Below are 6,693 nucleotides of genomic sequence, written 5' to 3'. Positions count from 1 at the left end.
TCAAACTGATTCCCAAATCGGCATTAATCTGGTTTGATGATCAAACTACGAAACTAACTTTTATTTTGTGCATAATATGGTAGGGAAAACAAAACAAGCTGTTAATATAAAATTGTAAAATTGAAGGATGATTAGATATAATCAAAAACCTAATTGAAATATCAATAGAAATTATTAAATTCCTTGGCCGACCAGTTTTGATTCATTGATACTTTGTTCCAGTAGCATCAATACAAAAATTAAAAGTTCCAAAAGTCCAATAGAAAAAATAATTAGCAATTCAATATTAGTGATTGTACTATGTATAGGTGGTGCGGCGGTAGTCCTGAGGGTGGTAGTGGTTGATTAGGATTAGATCTTTTTTTCTTTTTTGTTTAAACAGACGATTTAGGGTTAATTAATAATAGGATTATATATTTATTTATTTATATTTTTTTTGTGAAGGCATCCAAAAGAATATTTAGATGTTTCTCTTTTTTTCTTAATTGACGATTTAGGGAGGGGGAAAAGGAAGGAAGTTGTGTTTGATGAAGATGATTATCCAAATAACAAGGTGAGTATTTTCTACCCGACCTAGATAAAGTTGAACAAAAACCGAGTTAAATGGTTTGGATGGGATTTAGGAAAAGTTGGGATAGGAAATAAGTAAAACAAAAAAAAACACATTTTGCTTCTAAATCTTTGGACCCCTACAAAAATTAAGTTAGAAAGCGTCTATGTACTTCGGATTTTGTTTGCTAAACATCATCCTGACATGGACGGTTCAGATTGTGAAGTAGAAAGTCAAAATGATCGTTCGTCTAACGTGGCGCATTTTCTTTGCTCAACATCAAAATATTGATGCATTAAATTGCATCGGAACTTCAAAACTTATACAACCCTAATTCACGTTTCTTTCTTTCTCTTCTTCCTTGCTCTTTCTTTCCGCCTCCACTTCCCTTCTCCTCTAAATCTGCCTCCGTCTCTGCAATATTCTTCTCTAGAAGAGATAAGAAAACCTCCGCCTCTAACATGAATTGAAGATGCAGAACCTCGCGGAAACCCTAGCAAGCAAAACCGTGTCATTTTTCGCCCTCGTTAAGTTCAAATCCAAGAACTCCCATCTTTTCCACCATGAAACCAAAACCACAGAAACCCAATCAATCATACACAATTCCTAATGCGAATTAACCAAACTGGGTATGCAGTATTTGATGTATTCTTCAACGAAACTTGATTTTTCATGTACTATTTGATTTGCTTTGAGAGATTTTTTTTTTTTTTTATATATAATCCTATTTTTCTCTATTTTACAGGTGAAATTGAAGCACATCTTCTCTTTGTGTTTCCGGTTAACTGAGAAGAGAAGAAGATGTGTGCCGATAATACTACACCAGAAGGAGATAAAGATGAACTTAATTAACCACCACCACAGAATCACCGATGATAGCAATACCCTCTGTAGTATACAAACCTGAAGTATGTATTTTTGTTTGTTACCTGTCTTTTTCTCTTTCACTGTTTAGTTTTTTATTATTTTTATTGCGTGTTATTTAATCTTTCAACTCATTTAACAAGGAAATTTGGTAATGGGGTTAATTTCCATTTTGTTGACATACTGCTATGTTTTCTCATATCAATGTGGTTGTGATCAAAGATCAATTTAATTTTGTATTGACATTGACATGCTTTGATAATTAAAGAGCAAATTAGAAATAGAAACACCTAATGAGAAAACCACATATCAAGTACGTGAAAAATAAAATATGTGATAACTCATAACGTTCATGCCTCTACAATCATTTTTGTTGGAGCAATAAGTCTCTTTCAATTTGACTTAACATAAGCACAATTGTAAAAGAAAAATGGTGACTTAGTTTGATGTTGTTAAAGTACATAACAGTCTAGGGTTGGTTTGTGTTCTACTTGTGTCATCTATTCCTTTGTGGCCCTTCTGCTCTTGCAAGTATGAGGGATCAGATAGGGGCATAGATACGCCTCGCTTCTTATCTCTTTTGTTTGTGTTCTTGTAAACATAATGTGCTTGTGGCAGATCATAAATATTCGAATGTATGCTCATGCACATGATCGATTAATGGGAATGGACTCTTTCACCTAGTGTGTCTCCTTCTCTCAGGTATCAACATTCGTTGTCCTGGAATTTCTTTTTGTATCTAAGTTTGAGTGATTTTTGTCAGGAGGAAAAGGCTCTCAGGTATCAACATTTGTTGTCCTGGAATTTTATTTTTTTTTGTATCTAAGTTTGGGTGATTTTTTTCAGGAGGAAAAGGCTAAACGATATTGAGATTGAATGAAAATAAAGAATTTCAATTTTTATCTCCTGCTTGTTTCATTTTTCTTTGCTTTAAAAGAATATGATATGTGCCTTTTTTTTCATTTATCTTGCATATTTTCTTTTGAACCCAAATTGCATTATTGACTTCTCTAGGCTCCACTTTCTAGTCCCCGCAAAATTATAATTTGTTGTCATGAGGTTACAAACAGAGTTGTAACAATCTCGTATTTTCCTCAATGAATGTTCTCTTAGACATGTAGTTATACTTAGAAAAGATTGCAATAGTTTTCTTTGCAACATTCCATCCAGACGATTGAATCTATTTCCTTTCCCTCTTTCTCTTGCAGGTACTTATTTAGAAGTTATAGAGAGATGCAGAGGAAACTGTGCTGGGAAGACTTGGAAAAGGGGATGGTTTGGTGGTTCATCATCTTCGAAGATCCAAAACTGGTGTTGAATTTATGTTCCATGTTTTTACTTAATTATCTACTTTTACGCATTTTCTCAGGAAATGTAATAAGAATAATTTTTCATTAATAAATAAAGAGTTCAACCATATAAATTTAAGAGTATCAGGGAATTTTTCAATAAACAATTTCACTAGTATTAGTGGTCAATTTTTGTTAATTACCTACATATGATACAAATAGGGGTCTGATAGGTTCTTAAAATCTCGAGGCCTAATGACGCCAGTAATAGAAGATTAATCCCTTTGTGGCTGAATATGAAATTCAATCAAGATTTCATGTGTCCAAAGCTTAAACCATAGCCACATTGAAAATAATTGATGTGTCTTTCGAAAGTTTTTGGTCACGGTGCGTGTAACAATAACTTATGAATTAGTCATGTTAAAATGTTTTTTTTTTGCGTGTCTGAATGATGGGAATGGCCATGGTGTTACAAATTTAGTGTAATTATATGTCATGAATTAGCCATGTTAAAACTATTATTGCGTGTCTAAATAATAGAAGTAGCCATGGTTAAACAAACCCATGTGGCTTTAGGTAAACAATAGCCACATCGAAACCATATATTGTATCTTTAGAAAGTCTATCGCCATGGTGCTCCAGTTTCAATGTAACCATAAGTCATGAATTAGCCATGATAAATAATTTTTGTGTGTCTGATTGATAACAAAAGCCATGGTTAAAATATATCCATGTGGCTTTAAAGTAAACATTAACCACGTTAAAAATAAATTATGTGTCCACAAGAAACCTATGGCCATGGTTATAGAAAAAATGCTCAACTCCATAAAAAAGAGTGGATAACATATAGACACGGTTATAGAGGTACGGCCATGGTAAATCATATTTTATAGTCACTCAAAATTTATGTAGCCATAAAGGTACCTCTTTGTCACGGCACCTGATGCCACATTTTTGGAGTGAAAAAAATCCATGACCAAAAGCCTATGGACACGGTTTATTAAATGTCTCATTAGTCAAAAATACTAAATACAACGAGTTTCCATACTTACCCTTATGTTTAATTGTCATCTTTATTTATTTTGTGATTTGATTAGATTAACCAATAGATCACTAGCCACAACTTCCTCATTACGTGTTCTCTCCTCGCACCATTTCACATTTCTGTTAATATCAAACGTGATATTTAAGGGATCAATTTATCCTTGATTTGTATCAAACAAAATCCATAGGCTTCCGTTCCAGTTATCGTTATGGGCCTATGACACCTGACTATGATCTCAATTTCGGGCAGATTGCTTTACTGGTACTACATTTTTTTCTACATTTCGATGAAAAAAAAGTGTGTTCGTGTACTAAATTTTTTTCTATTGTCTTCAAGCATACTATATTATGAATATCCACAATTCATATAAATCTGAATAGCTATCATCACATCATTTATTAATAAAGTTAATCTAATATTACATTGTTTTAATCCAAAAAACAAATTGGAAACCCCAGGCAAAAAGACATATTTAATGCTATATTATCCTATTCATGGGTGCACAGGATAATATGACCCAACATGATAAAAATTTAGAAAAAATAAAAAGTAAAGATTCCAAAATACAAAATTCTATGAAAAACTTTACAGTACATAATAAAAAGATGATCCATCTAATCAAGGGAATAAATATCTTCACCAATCACCAGCTGGCTTTTCTTGTTCATTCGTTTTATAATTAAGCAAGATAATTGATACTCATGCATAATTAAGCAAGTTAATTGATACTCATGCATTATAACACAAGATACTGAATAAATGTGATACCTTATGCATTTAAACAAAGCAGATATTGCGTGGGAGGAAATAATCTTCACATGCACCTTGAATTCTAAACACATCTAGTGTAAACCTGGAAAGCCACTATAAATATTGGTTGCAAGAACAATCTGATTTGTTTGAAGACAACCAGTCAAATCCGACCCCAAAATCTCAACGAAGATGTCCAGTTTGAAGACTACTCAGCTGGTTGTGGCTCTGAGCTTGTGCTTGCTTCTTCTGGATTTTTCGTTCTCCGCAGAGGCGGCTGCAAGACAATTTACTGGTTAGTATATATATGTACCCCTATATGTAAATGTACAGTACTTTAAATTGAAATACTAAATGTAACCTTATTTAATAACGATTGCTAATGGTTGCACGTTGCTTGCACGGTTATGTAGATGTTGTAGAAGCGGCGGCAAATCAACAATGTGATCAGAGAGATTATTGTTTTGCTGATAATGTTGAAGAGTGTAACAAGATATGTTTAGGGCTACATTATCGTGGAGGCATTTGTTTGCAACCGCCACCTGATGCTTCATCAAATCGTGACGAGAAGATTGATGTTAACCGATGGAAAGTTTCAACGCTACACCATTGTTGTTGTTATCATTGATGGATCTCTAGTCTTGTCTTAGCGATGTTCCAAATAAATAAAAATAAAAATTATTGTTATTATAAAAAAATTTAAAGATAATGGATCTATCTACCCCACACCGCCCACCCTATTTTTTTCGTTTAGGGAATGAAAATTAAGGATGAATATTCTTTTCTGTTCTGGTCTGTTATCACCTTTGTGGGAATTTGCGCAGCCATACAGGTATATATATAGACTTCACTTCACCTTACTTGAAACGTTCTATGGAAAAAGATACCGAACATTGACAATAAATCTACCCATATATAGACCATATTAATGATTGATGTTTACAAGTCAATACTAGTTTTTGTTTTCAAGGACAAGTAATGTAGTACAACACTCCAATTTGATAATGATGCCTTAAATGCAAATGGGAAGGCAGGACCCTAGTTAGCAATTCGGGATTCGGCAAACGTACGGAACGGCAAACGTACGAGTATTATACGGTTTTGTAAAATCCAGATTCGGTCCAAAATTCGGTCAACGGGACGTGATTCGTCAGTAATTCGGAACGGCATACGTACGTGTATAATTCGATTTATAAATGTGAGTTCGGCTCTGAAAATTCGGTATCTATATATAACAAATAATTTGTATTTATAAGGTCATAGACCAATTTTTATGCATATGTGTGAGTTACTTAAAGGAAAAATAAACTTAATATGATGATATTAATAATAGATACAACATTAGTTATCTAAGAGGACGTCGTATGGTGGTTTAGATGCTTGGTTAGTGAGTTTGAGATCTCTCTCACCTCACCTTCAAATCTCTTCAGTCGTTTTTGTTTCATAAAAATTACAACACGTCTAATATTCGGTCGTGTATGCTCGGGAGGCAGTAAATCCCAAAAAATGGAGTCTTTGAAAAGTAAAAGCTAAAGAATTTATGGCGAATTAAGCGGACGTATCATTCGGGATACGTAAAATTCGTGAACGATTCGCGAATAATCCGGGAATGCCACATAATACGCGACTTGGGTTCGGAATTGCAAACATACGCGAATAAAACGGTAAAATTCGTGATACGGAAAAATTCGCGAATGATTCGCGAATCATTCGCGAACTTACTAACTAGGGGCAGGACTCATGTTCTTCTGATCCCGTCCCAAGCATAATTGATTCTTGAAGTGAATTGCAACATTCATACCAAGTGTGTTAGCTCTTTGTATCTATCGGTGTCCTCTGAGTTGACATTCTGTTTATTCTAAATTAGCTTCAATCTTCAATTACAAGAAAATGAGTGTGACAATCAATAGCTCTGCCAGGTGAACACTTGTATGACTTCTCTTCTAAAATCTAGTTGTACTACAGTTGTAGTATTATGGTGTAAAGAGTATGGTAAACAAGCTAAAATGCGAGCCAAGAATGCTTTGTGTTTCCGGAGAAAATGCGGAGAATTATCCCGAGAGAAAGTCCACTTTGCCTAACCCCCTATCCCAAGGATTTCCTATTAGAATTTTCCTTGGAAATTTCGTGGTTAGCTTAGCAATCCCCAATTTTGAACACATCAAAGCGGCTAATTAACATAGCACGTTAGCTTC

The 6,693-nt window shown here is 34.0% G+C and overlaps 1 long non-coding RNA gene across 4 annotated transcripts; it reads left to right on the top strand.

The window, feature by feature from the left end:
* Positions 1–898: 898 nt before the first annotated feature.
* On the top strand, positions 899–2,846 carry LOC113315076. Of its 4 annotated transcripts, none has more exons than XR_003342727.1 (4): positions 899–1,179; positions 1,296–1,458; positions 2,033–2,116; positions 2,623–2,846. It is a non-coding gene; the product is annotated as an uncharacterized LOC113315076 (long non-coding RNA). The 4 variants fall into 4 exon arrangements; XR_003342726.1 differs by having other exon boundaries at positions 2,261–2,846; XR_003342725.1 differs by lacking the exon at positions 2,033–2,116 and having other exon boundaries at positions 900–1,179.
* Positions 2,847–6,693: the final 3,847 nt, after the last annotated feature.

The sequence above is a fragment of the Papaver somniferum genome, chromosome 1, assembly GCF_003573695.1.
Source record: "Papaver somniferum cultivar HN1 chromosome 1, ASM357369v1, whole genome shotgun sequence".
Taxonomy (NCBI): domain Eukaryota; kingdom Viridiplantae; phylum Streptophyta; class Magnoliopsida; order Ranunculales; family Papaveraceae; genus Papaver; species Papaver somniferum.
Note: the sequence above shows the minus strand (reverse complement) of the source record. Positions and strands in the feature narration are given on the sequence as shown.